General features: G+C 43.8%; 1 protein-coding gene and 1 long non-coding RNA gene across 2 annotated transcripts in view; one reads left to right on the top strand and one right to left on the bottom strand.

Moving 5' to 3' along the window:
- LOC127470390 (uncharacterized) overlaps positions 1–14,372 on the top strand; it is a 155,186-nt gene extending 140,814 nt beyond the window's left edge. Inside the window, exons 7-8 of the long non-coding RNA XR_007904284.1 lie at positions 4,768–4,850; positions 13,222–14,372. This is a non-coding gene — a long non-coding RNA (uncharacterized LOC127470390). The remainder of the gene's footprint in view (positions 1–4,767; positions 4,851–13,221) is intronic.
- The window catches only part of HIC2 (HIC ZBTB transcriptional repressor 2), a 71,879-nt gene that overhangs the window by 39,757 nt on the left and 11,166 nt on the right, over positions 1–20,956 (bottom strand). The gene's annotated exons all lie outside the window — the stretch shown is intronic.

Raw genomic sequence — 20,956 nt, forward strand, 5'->3', positions numbered from 1 at the left:
GAGAAGGGGGTCACCAGCTGAATTTTCAACACATAAGGAAATAAGTCAGTTGGGTAAAAGCCCCATATGGCTGCCTGGGAACATGGAGCTAAAAGGGCTTTCATTGCTTGGAGAACTGCAGATCTCCTCCAGCTTCTCATCCTCACTCTGTGCAACTTGGTGCAGAAACTTAAAAGAAAACTTTCCAAAACCCCACAGTCTTTTATTACACGAGATAAGGAACTAGTTCTTTGCATTAATATGTTTCCTGCATTTAAGAATCAAAAAGCATTTAGCATTTGCCCTCGGCCTAGCTCACTCAAGGTCAAATAGCAAGTTCAGCAGCAAAAGATGACAAGGACTCAGGTACATCCAAATCCCATTCAACTGTTGTACCCATTAGACTGAAGAGATGTTAAACACCCTCATGGCGTCAAGAATGACTAATGCCCTCCCAGGTCAGCCAGTGACAGAGAACTGGGAACTCACACATCTCCTTCCTCTGCCTCCCACTCCAATATTGTTGCAAAGCCCACGTGATGAGATTTTCCTAATCAGCAATTAAATAGTTAATGCTTACAATTACAGCAGATGGAACAGGAGTTGCTGCAGGGAAGGTATGCAGAGGGAAGGAGGAGAAAAGAGACAGCAAGGAGGAAAAAGCAGGCAAGGAAACAATCCTACAGGAAAGCAGTTTTCCCACTAAAAGGAGTGATTAGTTGACTAGACAACGTAACCCTTAAGACTTTGTCTAGACTAGGATAAAATGCTGTATTGTTGAAGTCGTTTGAGGCGCAGTGTAGGTAAGGCTCGGCCTTTGAGCATGTGGTAGCCGAAGTAGAGACTAATTAGGACACGTTCACTAACATGTCTTAATGTTCCATGTTTAAGTCCTTGCCCAAGAACTCAAGGCTATGCAAAGCAAAGCTCTCTGATGCTGTCCTAATGATTGTAAAAGCAAAGCTATGACACAGTGCAAAGAAATCAGAATGTTGAGGAATTGCTCAAGTCTCACATCCCCCATTTTTCACACGCTCATTGAATGCCTATAAACATTTGCATCCTAAAATATTCACCAGCATTTTACTGGACAACCTGCCACGACATTTTTCCTCTATAAATCTAATCAAAGCCCCAAATGTCAATACAAAAAGAAACCACAGGCTAACAGCCTACACTCCTGTGACCTATCTTTTTGCTCCAGTGTTTGCCCAGGCAGATTTAGGAAGGAGGGTGTGAGGGGAAAAGAAGAGAACACTAAGAAGAGTGTGCCCAGGGCTTTAGCAACACCATAATTTTGATAATCCATTACCAGATTTGTAATTAAAATCAAGTCCCACCTCACTAGGACAGCCAGATGTATCCATAGAGGACTCCTTCAGAGGGTTGTTACAGTAAATACCAGGAGAATTACGAATGCTGTAGCTTCTTCTTAACCCTTCCAGCAGTATTTTAGAAACCGCCTGTCAGTTTGAAAGACTGATCGTTTTTCTCCCAGCTTGTTGCAGGCTCTAGGTGTGCCCCTAACCAAATAGGCTTACCACTTAAAAGCTTAATTGCACCTGTGGCTTAAACCTTATCCCAGACAGCACTCAGGAGCATTTGGATTTGGGCGTTTCAGGTGTGACACTGGGGCCTGCGCTCACGAACAGAGCTGGGCAAGTCGGACTGGGAGCCCCTGGTAAAAGCAGACTCTGTACACTGGGGAGCAAGGGATGGGGAAGAAAGAAATGCTTTTTCCATTTTGATCACATTTTACTGTATTTATGTTTCCACAATTTGGCTTGAGTAATGTCCACCTCCTTGTTTGTGACTGAGGGCAGGTTTCAGAGTCTCCAATTTCTTTTCCACAACAAAAAGATCAAAGTTTGAGCCACTTGTGCAACTTAGGTGTTTACAGTGAACTGGTCTAATCGCATGGCAAGCCCTCCCTCCTGTTATCAGTCTCATACTGAGCCAAGCTCCTTCATTCCATAAGCACCAGGAAGGACTGAGAGGAGAGGGCACACGTCTGGTGTCCATTATAACCCACCATCCCTTCTATCTGCTCTTACACGGGAACTAAAATACAGGGTGCTAGGGAAAGGCCCAACATGTTCAGGTAAATATTCACTCAGGGTCTGGTCTGCAGGGCTGACAAACCATTTCCAGGTTGTACTTTTAAAGAGTCTTTCTAAAAAGCAAGCAAATGCTGTGTGAAGAACCACAATGAAAGAGAAGATTCCCTTCACTCACCTTTCAGTATTGCCTGGGTATTTCAGGCTCATGGTGCATCTTATTGACAAAGGAAACCTGTGCTGCCTTGTCAAAAGTTACTCGTGAAAGAGGGAGTTCCTGCAGCCAAGCTTCCACATTTCTAATCTCTGTGTCTCATGCAAGGACACACAAACTTTCTGGGTCTCAGTTTTGTAAGCTATGAAATTGAGCTAAATTTTAGGGGGTTGTGAAATTGTTTTTAATTAATAATTGCAAAGTGCACATCTTCAGATGAAAGGTATCATATAAATATTAATGAGCTCAGACTACTGGCAGTATGTGTGTCTCTCAGGAATCGTAAGCACCATGGATGGATCAAAGAGGACATGTAGCTCTAAGAGACAGAGTGGTGGGAGTTGTCTCTCTTTAACTGTATTTTAAAGTAGATCCTCAAGACTGTTGTGGATATTCCCTATCAAGTTACAGCAGCTTTCAATTAAAATTACATTTTATCCTTAGGCAAAATTCCACCGTGTACCTTTTAATATTAGCAGGGCACATTTTCACTCCTGTAGATATTTCTTCTACATACATGCATTACTAGATCTTTGTAAATAGGGGTCAAACCAACTGGGAAATAGGGATTTTTACCTTCGTTTTCATCCAAATAAATACCCCTTACCTATTACATTGCTGCAAAACTTCCAGCTCTGCTGCGCTGCCGTGACAAGCAGCAGGATGAGGACGTGGCAGCTGTTTGCTCCCGGTGTTCGTCGCTCAGTCTGGCAGCACTTCAGACACGGAGCTGTCCTTTGAATGAATATGGCAGAACACGCCGCCCGGTGAAGATGCTGCCTCTGCTCCCCTGAGCAGCCGTGCCCCGAGCAGGGGCTGCACGAAACGCGGCCACGCCCGAACGGTCGGAGCCGCTGCGGGGGCTCAGCGCGGGCATGTTGGTGCAGGGAGCGGGCAGCGGCAGCCCGGCCCCTGAGCCCTGAGCCCAGAGCCCAGAGCCCAGAGCCGGCTGCCCTGCTGGGCAGGCACTGGGGAGGAGGCTCAGCCTCCTCAGGAATGCGGGATGGCCGCAGGCCTCAGGAGTGTTTTCCAAAGAGGTGCTTACGTTTGTTTCTCTTAGGGTCCAGCGAACCTGCGCTGTTTTGTTGTTGGGGGGTGGTGGTGGGGAATGAGGAGGAGTTGCTCTGTTGAGTTTTTAAAAAAAAACATCAGAAGACAACAGGGCGCAGAGACCAGAGATCTTTCTTTGCCTGAGGAAAATTCAGTTTTATCAGCTGCTTTCTTACCTCTCTCCAGCTGTAAGACCCCATGGACAGCTTTCTGCCCACTTCTCTGCAGCCAGGGCATCCCAGATGCTTTGTGAGCCTGACACGTGGCCAGCCAAGGGATCTACGGCAACTTCCCTCCTTCCTGGGGGCTGCCTTGCATTTCCTTAATGGAGTCAGACCACTGGCCCTCTGTCCTGCCTCAGGCACGTCTCCATGAGCTCTGCTCTCTGCAGTTGCTGCTAAGGCACTGCTGTGGATGCCTCTGGTTTTGTCTACACTGGAGCAACTGGGACTGATTGCTCAGTGTTGGTAGCAAGAACAAAAATCAAATGGCACAGGCACACCTGAGGTGGTTGTAATTGTGTCCCTGAGCTACTCAGAGGGACCACAGCGAAGAGATGGCATTAAGAATCCTTAGCAATTCTTTGGCAGAAGAGGGAGAAATTTCGAAGATGATCAGAACAAATAACACCTTGATAGCTAGGGAAAAAAAAAAAAGCCCCAGAAATTAATTTCCTCCTGGGTTGCCTATAAAGGATGGCATGTTCACAACAGGGTGAGTGGTGGCCAAAACAATGGTCTATTAACTTGGATCTACTTGCTGTCTTCAGTGCTAAAAGATATGGCAGAAAATGTAACTGTGTTTTGATACTAAATAATATAAACCTGGACACAGTGCCAACAATTTTTAGGCAAGGAACCATGAACCCAAAACAGAGAGATGGGAGGTTAATTTCTTCCCCCAGCCACACCAGGGAATTTTACACTTCTGTATGAATAATGTTTTTATAGCAAACCCAGGCATCAGTCCTAGCAAATACCTCTCTGTAAACTCTAGCCCAAAAGAATCACTTTGGAAAAGGTCATACCACCTCCTGTTCCCAGAATTAAGTTAATTAGCACTTGTCCCTCTCTGTATAAGGTCAGGGATCCTCCCACAAAGGAGGTACACAACCAGATTGTTAAAAGATGTACATATGCCCCCTTAAGCAAATAGGCTTCTTAGTAGTATCACTAAGATTCCCTTTGGTCATCCCTGTAGAACTCTCAATTGGGAGGGAAGCAGGCTGGGAGATGAGCATAACCAGTGCTTTGCCAGGTACAGGGAGCACAGTACAGGCCAAGAAGAGTGCTGGTATTTTAGTACTAGGTAGTGATATCTCTCCATCTGGATGACATTTACCAGGTTCAGCACCAGCCTTCATGCAGAATGAAATACCTGAACTATGGGAATGTTTTCTCACTGAATTTGAAAGATTTGCAAGGCGTTTTCCCCTCTGACACACTTTGTTTCTCTTATTCCATCCAGGCATTTGTGCTGTATATATTGTTGAAGTATTTCACTTCCCCTCCATGTGACCACCTACGTGCACTGACAGAAAGCAAAGCCAGGTAAGACCTGCTATCAGTTATATCTGGGTGCAACTGAAGTTTGATCAGCAATGAAGGTCAACACACTGCTCTGTATTTTCTGTCCACAAAAACGTTACACAGTGCACTTACTGAAAGAGGGAAAAAATAGCCAGGCCCACACAGTTCTTGGGCACAAAAATATTGTCACAGGTTGCCTGCCACAGAAGTTACTGCTGGTTTACAACAGTAGTTTAGGAACAGAAACCCAAACGTTTAATTACAGACATGTCCATCCTAATCTAACTCTAACATAGCACAAACTATGTAGGATGTTAAACCCCACTTCCTAAGCCTTTCTGTCACAGCCATGACTGCTTGCTCTGAGCACAGCCTCGAACCTGCTAAGCAGGAAAGGACTACACCAAGGAGGACAGGCTCCAGTTCCCTGGAGAGAACACTCCTTTGCAGGGCCTTAAAAAAAGGTTCAGAGACTATTTGTGTCAACTCCCTAAACCACAAACCACAACTAGCCCTCCCTCTGAAGCACTTGCGTGCTGCTCCTTGCAGAGCTGAAGCAAGATATGTTGGCATCCAGATCACCACCTTTGGGGGCCCACCCAGCCCTCTTGCTCTCTTCCCACCCCTTATCGCGGCCTTGCAGACCCTCTCCCTGGGCAGCAGAAGACACTGGGGTGTATTTGCCTCCAGCTTTGGCACCTTCTGTTCCACCACCACCCTGTTCTCCTGACCCAGGGTGCAGCGTGCCCACGCTGCTGGGTCCTCTGATACCAAGAGGGGGATAACACGTAGAGAATCACAAGGAAGAAACGTGAAACTGGCAGCTCTGGCATTGCAAACAGAGTGGAACTCAGGATGGATTTGACATTTCAGCTTGAAACTTTAAACAAGGAAAAACTGAACAAAGCAAAGGAATGGCTTATGGGCAGCTCAGACTTGTCCTAGACTTTCAAGCCAGTCATTTCCCATAAATACTCATAATTTCAAACATAAGAAAGGGGGAGAGGAGACAAAACAAACTGAGTCAACTGCTTACTGCCTTTCTGATTCAGAGTCCTCAGCAGATGTAAGACAGAAAATTATTCTAGGAAAAAGTTCCTATTTATGTATCTGGGACAGCCCCCAAAATTTTTACCAGAGGGGAAGAAGAGGACAAGAACTAAACTGCGAACTTGTCCGCACCCTAGCAGGAATTCACCCATTTTTCACCTCCCACAGGTATCATTAGCATGCTACCGAGAGCAGAAAAAACAGCAGCTAAGATCAAACACAAGCTAGTAACAAAGCTCTTCCTCCTGTCATCCTGCAATGGGCCAGAGTTTCTGGCTGCAGCAAGGAGTGTTTTCCTGAAAGGCAGGGCCAGTTCTGAGTCCCTTTTAAAAGAAGGGCCATGCTATGAACGTGCTACAGCTGCGACACAGAAAGTGCAGAAGGCAGGAAGTCTGACGTTCACACCAACCTCAGCCCCTTCACTCACACCTCTTTTCAAATAGCTTTAGCACATGGAGCCCACATTTTCACATTCTCAGAAGGAGCTTTATCTATCACATTGCAAGTTTAAGAGAATTTCTTTAAATTTTAAAAGTCCCTTTTTCCACATTCGAAGACTCACTCAACTGGGAGCAACTTTTAAATTGTTTTTATAAACTGTTCTCCTCTCTGATTTTTGCAATAAGTTGCTACACTCCCTTTTAAAATAATATATATAAGTTTAAAAAACTAAAATACGGATTGAAACACCATACCAACTGTTGTCACAGTCCAAAAATGTCTGGATTTTCAAACTTAAGTCCACTGCTGTGTAAAAGGGCCACACACATGTAAGTGTCAATCAGACTCGGTGGCAAAACAGAGGGACCCAGGCTGAGCCTGCAGAATGGCACAGACTTTCCTGGACAGAGAGGGAGTGCCAGTCCTCACCCATCTGGAATAATTTCTGCATTTTTCAATGCAGACTTTTGGAATTCAACCTCAAGAAGCCAGGTGTTTGATTTCTGCATCTCCTGCTTTGCAGTATTTGGTGACGGAAGCAAGAAGAGAGGGAAATAAAGAAAAATGTATTATTTCCAAGGCTACACCATAATTATACCTAATATTACCATTGTAACTGTTTTTTCAGACAGCTCAATAGGTCTGTTCTGTGCCCAAAAATTCTGTAGCTGATCCTGTACATTTTTAACAGAAACACTATCTCCATTCCCCTCCTCTCAGTACCAGGATTAAAATAAAGTAACATTCAAAGTATTTGTGAGAAATGGCAAACAAATGGGTAGTACAGCTTGGAGATTGCTTGGCAGCACAAAGCCACATGCAGAAATTAGCCATGGCAAGTAACTAAGTGAGGGCAACAAAACCCAACATTGTCCAGCAGTTGGGCACTCAGCAAAAGACTAATGAGTGAGGGGAAAGAGCCAACCCCACATGATACTGTAAGGTCTCAAGTACTATTTTGAATCAGGTAAACTAATATCTCCTGTACCTGTTCCAAACCACACAGTAATACACAGTCTCTTTTTCTACAAAGTCTGCTGGCTGCCCCTTTGGAAGTAGCATCTATCTTGAAGAAGATCTTGTATTTTCTCTTGGTCTCTGAAAAAGGATCCCAAACAAGTGGCAGGGACACAGGGGTTTGGAAGCCTTTGCATGTTTATCTTTACTGATAAGCCTGCAATCTTTGCTGCAAGCACATCATCCTGTGTCTGCAACAAAACCTTACTGCAGTCAATGCCTGCCTTGAAACAAGCTTCCTCAGAACTGGGCAATGCCTTTAACCCCTTAGTGGCCCACCTGAAGAGGCTTTGGCATGGAAGACTTATTTTCCTGCTTGCAGGTGCATCATGTTTTCATACAACTTAAAAAACAAACAAGTAAGCCAGACCTGCTTTGAGACAGCAGCAGTGCAGATTATACCTCCACAGATACTATCAGGCTTAGTATCTTACCCTAGGAGAGTTTCATCTCCCCAAACCTCCTTTGGTCCTGTGCAGATCAAAAGTATTGTCCATTTAAAATAAAGGGATGCAGCTATCCAAGTTGTGGGTTGAACACATAAAAATTCATTAGGAGGACTTGTTGAAATTATTCTGTCTAATTGATTGGAGACTGTCAGCAGGACCTATCTGGATTCTTAGAACTGGAGAATCAACCATGATTCCAAGATATCTAATCCTTTTCTAACAGGTTAACTAACCCTGCTTGTGCAGTTTTGTTAATACTTGAATTCTCAGTTCAGGCACAAACATGCATGCCAAGGGCAAACATCCAGAAAGCCACTGGGGATCTCCCAAGGCTGGCATGCCAAGAGCTTGGACAGCCTGAAAATTACAAACAAGTGGCTTTTCTCTGACAGCAGGTTCCATTTATTTCCTCCCACTTGCTCTTTCCCCATCTCCTTCCTACACCCCTGAGTCAACCTTCACCAGGCAAGTTTCAGTTAAGCATGTGCTTTGCCAGAGGTGTTTTTAAATTATGTTTTTTAAAGTTTATTTATAGCACACACGCACAGTGCACGATGCTTTCAGGGCTTCTGGAGACTTCAGCATGTCAGGTGTGACTTTGCCAGGTGGAAGGAACATGAATTCATCAACTGGCCCATAGAAAATGCCCTCCCCTGTATCTGTCTCTCTCTAACTCACAGGTGGAGTGAAATATAATATCCATGATGAACATACTGGAAATTCCAACTGAAAAAAAAATTAGAGGGATCCAACTTAGAGGGATCCCTCTCCAGCTGACCTCTGAGCACAACCAGCAGCCCATGAGACAATACAATTCTGTGAACAGTTTCCTATTACGGCAAGAGTTGGAAAACAGTCCAACAAACTGAACTGGGTGAAACTCGCAGTCAGAATTCACATGGTCCAGCACTCCTTGCATCTGGCAAACAGCAAGTTTCATTTAGGGATTTATCCTAAATGGGTTTATTTGAGGCATATGACTAGTTTCTCTTTTCATAGGAAAAGTGTAACATGACCACAAAATCATTTCTGAGGAGAAAAGCACATATTTTCAGCAAATCTCTGAGCTCAGTTCTGACCCTAAAAGACTTGTTCTCATGGTTAGGCTTCCCAGATATACACAGCACAAGTCGGGTTTTATTGCACAAACCTGTGCCAGAGTGGAGAGATCTCCTGTTCTGCTTCTTGCTCTGTACCTGGCCTGGGCAGGGAGCAGCCACTGGACAGGCCTTTCAAACCAAAGGGTGTGTCCATGACTGCTTTCAGGACAAGTTTAACTTTCCCAGTTCCCAAGTGGTGACAGTGGCTGAAAGACTGTGTCCTCAGCTACACAGCAAACAAAACCAGAGCAAGTTACTCAGAGCAATGGCTCAGAAACCTCAATTGTAGGAGGTGGCACAGAGGAGTTCTGAGAGGAGAAGAAAAGGATGTGGTAGACAATTTGCTAATGCCCAGAAAGTCTGTGTCTGAACCAGGGAGCTGCATGCCAGGATGCCTCGGGGCAGGGCTGAGTCCATTGCTCTTTCCACAGCAGCAGCTTTTTCTAAATTAAGCAGGACTTGGGAAACTTAATTCAGATTAACTGAAGTTGTGAATTTAAAGTGAATTAGCTAAACCACATTATATCTCTGTACAGACAACTCAGCCAGTATTAAAAGGAACTTAGTTTTATCTCATTCTACTGAATTAAGAGCATTTTAATTCTAAGAATGCCCAAGCAGGTATTAGTGGGTTGAACAAATAATGAAGTTACATGCTATGCTGGAGCCCAATGTGGCATAGGAAGTATCCCCACTTGTGTGTTGTTTAAAATATCAGAAGAAAAAAGAACACTGATATCATAAAAAAGGGGAAAGGCAACAGCACATAAGAAACATTCACATCATTACTTTGAGAAAAGCCAGACACCAGATCCCAGCCCCATCTGCAACAACGGACCTGGATCTAGATTTGGCCTCCACTATTCCATGAGCCACTACTCTGACTACCTAACAGAGGATAATTCTCAAGTTTTAGAAGCGAGATTGTGGTGTTGTTTGTGAGCATCCAGGTATGTTTCCAGCTTACCTAAGCAGTACAGAGCTCTTACAGCTTCACCAAGGGTCATACACTACCCAGCTAATTGCTTGGACACAATATTTCTTCATCAAAGGGTCATTTCACGGAGCAGAAATGGCAAGTAATGGTAAATTCTAGCTGTTGTTTAGGAAAGGAGACTTAACCTCTCTGCTTCACTTCACCTGGGATTGCTGGGAGAGCTTGCAGCAAATCAGAACCACAGACTACAGAAGTCCAGGTAGCACAAGGGAGATTGGCCAACTGCTTGAAGCGAGAGTGGTCTGGTAACTATGGTTAGTTACCAGAGCCCAAAAGATCTTTCCTACAGAATATGTGCTACTTTCCATGCCACTCCTTTTTGAGTTGTAGAGGAAGCAATAAAAAGGATAAAGGATTTTTATTATAGATATTAAGTAAACAACACTCTGTCTCCAATGCAATCTTCCACAAGAAGGAAAACCAACTTCTCAAGCAAGTCTAGATTGTTAAACAGGAGACAGATGAAAGCACTGCCTCAGAATGCAAGGAAATCCCAGGCTGGCTGGTTGGGAAAGAATTAGCAACACATAATTAAAAAGAGCACTCTCCCCTTCCTCCTCCCTGAGGTGAACACAGGTCCTGCATATTATTGACTGCTCCATCAGCACCAGACAATGAAGCCATTGCTTGAGGTCTTTCTCATTTCTACCCAGGCTTTCAGTTGCTGGAGGCTGTTTCACACCAGTTACCAGCAGTGTCCATGTGCAGTACGGGCTGTTCACATTGGAGCCTGTGATGAAAGATTCGGCCAGTGGAGAACACCAGGAGGGAGGGAACCACATGGTAGTTCTTATCATGACTTCCAGTAGAGGTTCAGTGGTCCCTTACTGGTGACCTTGATTGAGCACCAGTGGAGCCAACCCTCCTGCTCTTGTGTTTGAGTAGGGAGGAGCTCAGATCACATTTTACTGAACAGAGTAAATCCTGTCACTTGGTAATACCACCTGGAACACAGACTATCAGGATCCTCTCCAGGAAGAGCTACTGAAGGATCAGGAACATCCAGTATATTCATCAGGGCCAATACACAGGGAAGACATGAGATACAGCTCAAAAGTACAGCACAGAAAGGCTCCTGCACAGGTAAAGGCAGGAGTGACTTGGAGCAGAGGACAGAGCCATGCAAAATGGAGCACTACAGAAAAAGCAACAGGCAACACAGGTTATGCTTTCAGCACAAGAGCCAGGGGCTGCTGACAACAGGAAATGGAGAAAAAGCAGCACTCGAAACCAGCAAACAAAATAAACAGATGTGACTGACAGCCTGGAGTGATCCCTCCTCTACAGGCAACAAGATCAGCAACACTCACTGGAGCCAGATCACACACCTTGCTACACCTATCCCTCCTAAAGTTTGAGACTGAGGACCACTCCAGCACAGTGCACAGGGGTGCAGCTGACCTGTGCTGTTCCTTGGTCCCCAGCTCAAGGCAGGGAGTCCACAAGAATGGCTTAAAAGCACATCATATGTGATAGTGAATAGCCAGCTACACAGAACACTCAGTAAAGGCCAGAAACTCCCTCACCTCAGGGCATAACCAACCACTGACTTCCTCTCCGCACAAGTTATACCATAGTTGTTTGTTTTAGGAGTTCTTGTACCTTTCCCTCAAGCATCTGGTGTTTGCCTGTCTTGGAGAAAGGATGCCAGGCTAGGCAGACAGATCATGGCTTCTTTCTGGTATGGCAATTACTGCATTCCACCCTGGAAGGGGGAGAACACACTGGGGAAAGCGAGGAATGTTAGATGGCAATTTCCAATAACACACGGCCCCATTAAATAGCCTTTCCTCTCCATCTGGCCCTGCCCAGTCATGAAGCAGAACACCAGGAGCACAGAGCAGCACAACTTGGCCCTCTGCACTCTCAAAGGGTCCTGTGTTCCACCGCAGAATTTGGGAACAAAGTTGAGCAGGGCTCAGCTCTCACCCTGGAAGTCCTCACACATGCGAGAAGCAGGATGTTCCGATGCAAATAAATGTCTTACAAAACCAGGAGCAGAATTGTGGTGTGCAGCCCAAGTTAATACAAAATGCAGTATTTAAAACAGATCTCACTAGATACCACAGTCCCTCAACATCAGGCTGAGTCAGTTATCCTACAAGATCTGTGCCTCTAGTGCCAAAAAAAAAAAGGTAAAACACATCAAAGGTTACCTACAATACCAATTCCCTGCAATCTTTGACTAAGTCGACCCACGTCCAGCAGAATAATAAATACCTGTGTCACTCTATGAACTAGGGGCTTGGGATAGTGTTTATACTTGAAATGGGCATTTGGCAAAGCCTCTTTCTTCCTTCTCTGGAGCCAGAAGGCTCCCAGGCTCCCCAAGACAACTGTAATGTGGGAAACTCAGACCTGCCTTTCTACCTAAAAATTCTTCTCCCTGTTGACTTTGGCTCTGTGCCAGTTTAGCCGTCACTTCCAGGTCTCCCAACTTGTGTGTCAGCAGAAGTTGCCAGTAGATATCTGCCCAGATTAGCTGCCCAGGCACCATCTCACTTGAGGCCTGCTCATGGATACCCTTCTTGAAAGCAGCTGCTGCTGCTGCATTTATCCACTGGAGCCCTCATTTCCTCACTGCCCATCTGCTGCAGGGGAGGCAGAGCCACACAGACAAGACACAAATGACTGACAGGGAAGACCCTGCCACACCGAACAATAAACACCAGGAAATCCAAAGCCTGCACCTACCTCGTGAATTTGTGCTGGTTTTTAAAAACAGCAGCAGAATGTGGATAAGCAAGCACAGATACGGTTGAACAACTTATCTAAGTTTAGACAAGCGGTATCTAAATAATGCTGGTTTATCTTATTACTGTAACAAATATAAGAATTGATTTAATAACCTAGTGTTGGTTTTGGACAGTAGAGGTCTGCATCAATGGACCAAGACACTAATTATATTATCTTATCAAATCAGTGTATAATAATAGAAGTTCTCTATGCATTGATGGAACTAGGCTTAGCTCTGCTTGAGAAAATAATCCCTGAAAGACAGGGAATGAGACAGTATTTAGTAGGAACTCCTTGTGCATAGTCACTATTTTCCTTCCTTTTCAAAATATTACTAAGTATTATCTTTAAGGTATCGAATGACAAGAAATTTCCTCGATAATCTTTTATTGCTTGGTATTTAACCTCCCTCTGTCTTTCTGAGAGGTAGTCAATACAATCCTCCAGAAGACTTAAGTAAAAGGGAAAGAACTACTGGTGCATATGCAGATCCATTCATTGTAAGCTGACAATAAAGCTTTTTCCATCAAGGTACAAGCAAAATGACTTGCTGACATTAACTGGCAAGTACTTTGCATTCATATGGTATCTTTCATCTACAGACTTCAAAGCATCTGACAGGAGGCAGGCAGGCGTTGTTTCGTCATCCTCCAAGAAAGAAGCTGAAGCAGAGTGGCAAGACCTCCCCAAGAAGGTAAAACCAATAGCAGAAATCTAAATTAACTGATACCCAGTCCTTAAAAATGAAGTGCTCTGCCCCCAGTACAAATTACACATGCCCCAGAGAGCAGAACTCACCCACACCGCACTGAGAACTGCTTGGGATTCTTTAAGAATGGAAAATTCATTCATGAGAAACTAAACAAACACAGAACACAAGAATCCTCTTCTACACACGGGGAAATGGTGGGGATCTGAGACCAATCCAAATCTGAAGTTCTGTAGTGCTCCAAGGAGGAGTGCTCCTTGAGTGAACCTGCAGAAGCACAGGTCTTCATTCATGAGGAGAGGAAGGGAAACCCTGCTACATAATCTAGCAAGTGTTTAAATAAACCTGCTCAGATGAAGATCTCTCCAGAGAAAAACTAGGACTGTAAGAAAGGTTACAGAAATAATTTTTAAAATGCCATCTTAAAGAGAGTAAGCCTTGTTTCAGCTCTTCCCCTTTTTCTTATAGCTGAATAAATGCTGATTGCCTAGAGTACTCAAAGGGTCAGCAGAAACACTTTTTAAAGACAAATTGGGGGGGAAATCGCTGCACAGTGCTATTTTAAAAGGAGTGTATGGATTCCTCTAAGTTTTGGGAGCAACGAACAAAAAAGGATGCTGAAAGAATCTCTGGAGCAAGCAGTCTTTTAGCACAGAGAGACTGCAAGAGAAATATTTTAAAATGCACTCTCTAGTTATGAGATCTCTCACGGCCTGGGGAGGTGGACAATATTAGAGGCCACTAAATCCTCAAGTTTATTTTTCTAAAAGTTTTCACTTCAAATAAAGCTTTGTTTTAAAATGTATGGGGCCAACTGTTAGAGCATTGAGATCCTGGTTATTAGCCAGCTAGAGCTCATGAATTATGTTTAGTGAGAAGTTTATTGGCTCAGTAAACACCATTCCAGTTCCCCTCACTCCTGAACTGTGGAAGCCAAACCAAGAGATATTCAATGCCACATCACCACTAGAACCAGAGCAACCATTAGGTGATTACAGACATTTTATTTTTTGTAAGGAATTTGCTATTGCATCATTTAATACACAAAAGTCTTTAAATTTACCAAGGCAACACACAAAGAGTAAGTAACTGTTTGGTCCTGTTTACCATCTTCCGGAGCAGGAATATTTGTTTCCATCTCATAACTTTCCAAGTCCACACACTACAGAAATGCAGTCCCTTGAACTCTTAGTAAGGCAGGAGTTTGGCAAGGAATTTATAACACCAGCAAGGCTGGAGCGGGCAAGCACAAGAGCTTTCTGATAAAACCATCACATGGAGTCAGGGCAGAGTATGGGACAGTAACAATCTGCATTTGTTTCTTATTATTGCCACTCTGTCTCAAGGAGACTCATAAAAATGGGGTCTATTCTGTGTTCTGAGACTTAGATGTTGTTCTTTTTAAGTTATGCACTCAAGAACAACTTACACCATTATAACAATGGCAGATCTGGCTACAACTCAGGTACAACCCAGGTAAAGTACCCATGAGTGCCCAAAATGGGGCCAGGGCAGCCTGAGGTGGCACTGGCTCTGCCTGGCCTTACACCCCTGTGTGCACAGCATCAGGAACCAGGAGACCCAAACACAAGGTAAGCATCTCCAGGGCCAGCAAGAATGATGTGTAGCTGTGCAAATCCAGAGGCAGCTTCTACTCATGCGGTGGCTTTGTCCTGAGCACAGAGCTGTTTTAGCTGATTACCTTTCACTGCCATGAGCTAAAGCCTCACATACAGAGAGTAAGCAATGATCAGTCAGTGTGCAGTGACTTGTTTGTGTGCTTGTTGTTCCAGTTCTCTGGAATAGCTGAAATATGCCAGAAGACTGTACAGGGACTATGTCAGTCCTTGAGGCAAGGAAAGTTAATTTAGTTGGAAGAGTAGGGATGTAAAAGAGAGTGCTGTAATAACAGTAGTCTGTTCTGGTGGCAAAGTAAACTGGAACTGAAGGAGCTGAGGTTCTCTTCCTGGTTCTCTACATCTGTCACACCACCTTGGCCAAATAATGCATCTCTTTGTGTCTCTGCTTCCTCTCTCCCCTTTTTGCCTTTACTGTCCATTTAGACCAGGACATTCTTCAGGGAAGAGATTGTGCCTGTACAGCCCAGTGACAGCCTTAGGGTTCTGCAGTCCCTAAACCAAGCATAGTCCAATTTACATAACACATGAAATACATGAAATCATGTATTCTCATGTAAGTGCTCTTTCTGATATTCTGAGAATCACGATGCTAGAATCTGTCCATATGACAAAGAAGAACCTTGGCAGCACAGATCCTTAGTGTCCAACCTATCCCACAAGGGCATGCCAAGGCCATATCATCACACCCATAATAAAGCACCTCTGGGGAGCAGGCACAGTTAAAATTTTTCCAACCCAGTAGTGGTGAAAGACAAGATACCCTTCTCTTTAAACTTAACCCTCTCCCTTCCAAAGAATGCCTGGAATTTCTACTATTTCTCAGCAGAGAGTGGAAGGCAAAGACTTGGCATGGGGCAAGACAGATAAGAGCAGTTGCCTTCTCTAGGTTTTGTTAACTCTGCATAATTGCTTAGGGCATGTGATGGTTAGAGAGAGACACATCTGTCAGAGACAGACTACAAATCACTAGGATAATTCCAAGCAAACAAAATGTAGTTTACAATATGGCTGTGGTATATAAAACACCTCTGTAAAACTACGGTATAATTCAGCTGCTGCAGGTTTCATTTACAAAGTAACGATACAGTTTTCCCTCTCCAAGACTGCCATTTAGGATCACTAAGATGTTGAATAAAGTCTTGGCAGTCTTCTGGGACACAGTGAAGGTTGATTGTTGTTGGAACTTTCTCTAAGCAAGCCACATTTAAATACCATGTTTTGCAAAAGGGCCCATATTACCTTGCATGTGAATTCAAGTTCCTTTACCAGTTTAAAATCTGGGTCAGAGCAATTTGCTTACATTTGGAGTCCTTTTCCAAAGTTAATGGTGTGTGGGATTTGGAGTTGCAGATACAGGACAACCGGATACTCTGCTATTATCTGCTCTGCATCATGCATCTACCATCTACAGTTTTCCTGCTAAGCTTTGTTCATATGTACAACCCACTCCTTCAGCAGTTGCACACTCAGCATCCTAATGATATTATTCTTGGCCATCCTGTTAAACTCACAGGTAAATGCACAGGAGTGGGCCCTGCTGGATTCTCAATACAGTTTTTAGATGGCTCCAGATTACATCTGGCCAAGGGTGGAAGTTTTGATAAGCAGTCATGAAGTTGAGAGCTTTTCTATTCAAATAGGATGTTGAGTCCTGCTGACTCTATCTCTGTCACTTCTCTGGTGATAACTAGATTACCCAAATGTACTATGCTCAGGGCTACATCAGACCACCACTTGGAAGATCCAGTTAGTGCTACATACAGCTGCCAAATTGCTGAGCCAAATTTCACACAGGGATCACACACAACAACAGTGACAGTTGATGTTTGTTTCACTTTGCCGTTCAAGGAGGTACTTTTGGATTACTAATATCTTGTATGACTTGGGTGCTGGCTAATTCAGAGATTATTTTATTGTATCATGACAGGCAGCTGTTAGCTGGATCCTATGCCCTCAGCACACATGTTTAAGTCTCTGTAATCTGGAAATTTAGGTGTCCTACCCAGAGCTATGGTCCTGCCCATATTTATTTCAGTGCTTCTTGGAAAAATAAAGAAAGGAAGGAAATAAGAAAGAAGCCCAAAACCACAATACAAATTTGCCACTTAAACTTACTGACAGAACTGACCTGCAAACTACAAGACAGTAACAGAGAATTATGATATTCACACTTTCTCATAGTATTCCTCCAGGTATAGTATATAATATTTCCTTAATACAAACCACTTTGGAGTGACAGTCAATGAAATACATTAAATACAAATACTGGGTTTAGGATAAAAATGTGGTTCCTACCTATGGGCTTGTAAAGGAAAAGTCAGCAGAGCCTTACTCTTCTTGTAGGTATATTCTGAAGTTTCATCTCCTTGTTCACAAGCCAGGCAGAATAAAAATATCCACCTACACTAAACCAAAGGGAGCCACTCGTAACCCAGACACAACCACAACAGACATTCTCGACAGTCCTTGGCTTAATAGAACACTGCTTTGTGGTTATACCCACCACTAGGATTTCATCTTGCAAGTTCTAGCACGTTTAATTTATTCCAGGTCATACATCAAATATAATATTAAAATTGGAGATGGCGTTTGAGATTGAGACTTTCTTTTGCAGTTCGAGTAGAGAGAACATGGTTGAGACTGTGGGTGCATGAGCATATATTAATACCTAAACACAAACCTGCAGCCATCACTCAAGAAAAACAATTGGTCTTTAAGAGGGGAAAAAAGTTGTAAAAAGAATCAATTCCATTAAATAGCTCTATAAATCAATTCCACCAAAAATCAATGGGAAACTACATCCACAAGGTGCCAAGTAACTCCCACACATCAGGTGCAACTGTCCGTGACAGAGGCCACGCAGCAGCTCTGCCTGCCGGGAATCCAGGCAGCCAGGAATCCAGCCAGAGGGCTGAAGTGGGGACCTGGCACTGCCCACGCTGCCCTCCCACTCCTCCCACAGCACTTCAGCCCTGCCTGCTCAGGGGGAGCTGCTGAGACCCCCGGGAAAGCAAGAGCACTGCTCCCTGCCAAGGCCTGCACACGTGTTCCATGGAGCCCACCCTGGGATCGGCCCCACGCTCCCGGGGGCCACACAGACACAGCAGTGGGCAAGTCCCTCGTAAAAATCAGCGGATGAAAACTCAAGTTTCCTGTTAGAGCCACGGGTCTTACATGCCCGGGTCTAAAATGAAGCATTTGGGATTTTCCAACAGGCTTTGTGCCACATCAAGTGTCCCCAAAGGGGAGTTGGCTTATGCACAGATATGGGGAGGGTGGTAGGGGAACATTTGGGATGTGGGGCCCATGAGCCACCAGCACACAGTAAATCACACACCGGTTAAACAAAGAACTAGTTTAAGCACAAGTTCATGAGTTTCACATTGTGTCAGTCTTGACAGTTCAGTGACTCCCCAGTGACTGTGCCAGGCCACTGCCCTCTCACTTTCAAAGTGCAGCTCAGTTGCATTTTCACATTTATAGGTGGTGGATGCCCCTTCAATGACTGGAGAAACCCTTGGGGCTTTCATTTTGTGCTGGCAGCTCTCAAATGACTTTAGAAACAACCCCCCCAGGGCTTTTGTTCTGTGTGGCAGAGCAGAGGGCATGGAAGATTCTGGCTTTGTTAAAACCTGCAGAAAAATTCATGTCCTGTGTCTTCCCCTTCATGTGCTCCACGTGTGCTGTCATGTCCCTGGACCATTACAGACAAACTCTAAGAAATTCAGACCAAGCATTTTTGCAATAGAAAAACTTGATGAGTTGGCCTCTGCTATTCAGCACTAAGTACCAAACCTCATTTTTTCCTGTTGCAACTGAAAGTCAAGAGTAACTGAGTTCAGTTATTGCACACAGAAACACTCATGTCTAGTACTATTCACCTATATTTAAAATAGAGAAAGAGTGCATATATGTGTATAGCAAATAATGAACAATTTAATGAGAAGGCTGAGGACTGTCCATTGCAGGGATTGAGACAATCTACTGCTTCTCTCCAAGGTCTGTGACCCAACTGCAGGAGGGATCTGATCTGCAAATTGCATCTTTTAGCAATCAGCACCCTCAACTTACTGATTTCAATGGGATTTGAGAGCAGTTGATATCAAAGCTTTCATCAGTCACAAGTTTCCCCCAGATGTAAGGACATGCCGTTCTGGAAAGCAAGACATTGACATAAGCTGGAGGTTTGATGTCAAGAATAAGTGGGAACTGTACAATCAAAACCTTCAATCTAACCACTGGTATCTGGCAAGACAAAGCAGCAACACATACAAGTTTGTCTCTTTTGGAATATTCCTTAAAACTTTATCATATGATTCTTCTGCTCCCAAAGAATTAATCAAATATTAAAAACTATACTAAGGGAAGCTGAAGGACGTTCTCAGTGAACAGCCAGATTTTCCTGCAATTAAGAGTGAATGTTCTTCATTTTGCAGTGATACTTTATTTACTGGGATTTCAGTTTCATACAAGTCAGGAAAAAAAAAAAAGATTTTTGCCAAGTGGCCTTCAGGTATTATAACTGGAAGGGTGTTTGCAGAGAGTTTTGAAACACAGATCCTGTTCTAAAGAGAGTCTCCATGCACAGACAGATGTCACACCAACACTTGCATGGATGTAACCTGAAACTATTTGGTGACTCTCTGAAGGTCTGCAGTAGCTCAGAGTGAAGAAATTACTGTTATATTGATGAAGGACAGCCCAAAACATGGTGCAAAGTTTGTGTGGAAAGAGACAGAGAAAACAGATAGGAACAGACACAGCTCAGGGAATGAAGAGATTACAGTGATACAGCAAATATGTAGGAATGGTTGGAAAAAGCAAGTATGTGCACAACTGAGGACCCTGGAGGAAGCAAAGAATCCCACAGGTTAGACAACCAAAGGATAAATTGCAATAAGCAGACATTATGGACTAAGAGTTGAAGCCAGCACAGGGATCTAAAGTGTCAACTTGCATTTAAAGACTATCACAGTTAAAAACATACACCAAATTGCATAATAGACAAATGAAATGAATTGAAAGAGTAATCTGTGGAAATAGACTCAGAGAGAGGATTGTAAGGATTTTTTTTTTTTTAAATCCTGCTCCCAAACTCTTTTATACTCAAGGAAAAAAAAATCTTAAATCCCATTTCCTGCCACTGTAGGGCTAAAAAGTTAAAACCATATTTCATAGCAGTTAACGTGAAACAGGATTACTGTGCCGACTTGTTCTTAAAGAGCAAATACATTTTAAAAACTAGATTTGGAAGGAGGTATATTTCTTTCTGACAAATCCTCTGACAAGAAGCAGGATGAAGAAAACATATTTTCTCTATGACTTCTGGGGATGAACAGAATTTAAAAGTTGTTGCCCTCAGTAGAATTGATGTACTCTTCCAATTGGACTTTTTTTGTTCAGTCATTCACTGTAGAGACTGACTTAATATGAATAATTGTGCTTTTCTTCCCTACTCAGATGAAGTACTTGCACTCTTCTCAATGAAGGCAAAAGAAATGCTTTGTTAATATTAGGTTTAAAATAAGCCAGGAAGGTCTTACGAAGAAGATCCAATGACCCATCGGAAGGAATAACTTTTTAATACCAGCCAGGGAACTGCCTCCTGAGAAAAAGAAAGATTCAAACCCCTACCCAAGCAGACATGCCAGCCCTCTCTGACACAGCAGTACCACAGTCTACTTGGGACTTCCCTGTGTCAAAGCCTTTTACACAGAGAGCACTTGGGCAGCAAGCGTGTGACACACATCCAGCGAGACTCCTCATGTCTCTACTGTTTTCTCTTGAGCCTCTGAACTGTGACCTCAAAGCAAATGAATCTGAGAAGAAAATACATTAATCAGGCATTCACTCAGCCAGGCTCGGGATTTTTAAAGCAGGGATCTGAATCAGCTCTATCACCTCCCACTTCTTTCCTGATACAATTAGTCAGCATCTGCCCCGGCAGCCAACCCGCTGCCTCTCAGAGGGGGGGACAAGCAGCTGCAA

Source organism: Manacus candei, unplaced genomic scaffold (assembly GCF_025592945.1).
Source record: "Manacus candei isolate 608988 ecotype Guabito, Panama unplaced genomic scaffold, ASM2559294v1 h1tg000020l, whole genome shotgun sequence".
Taxonomy (NCBI): domain Eukaryota; kingdom Metazoa; phylum Chordata; class Aves; order Passeriformes; family Pipridae; genus Manacus; species Manacus candei.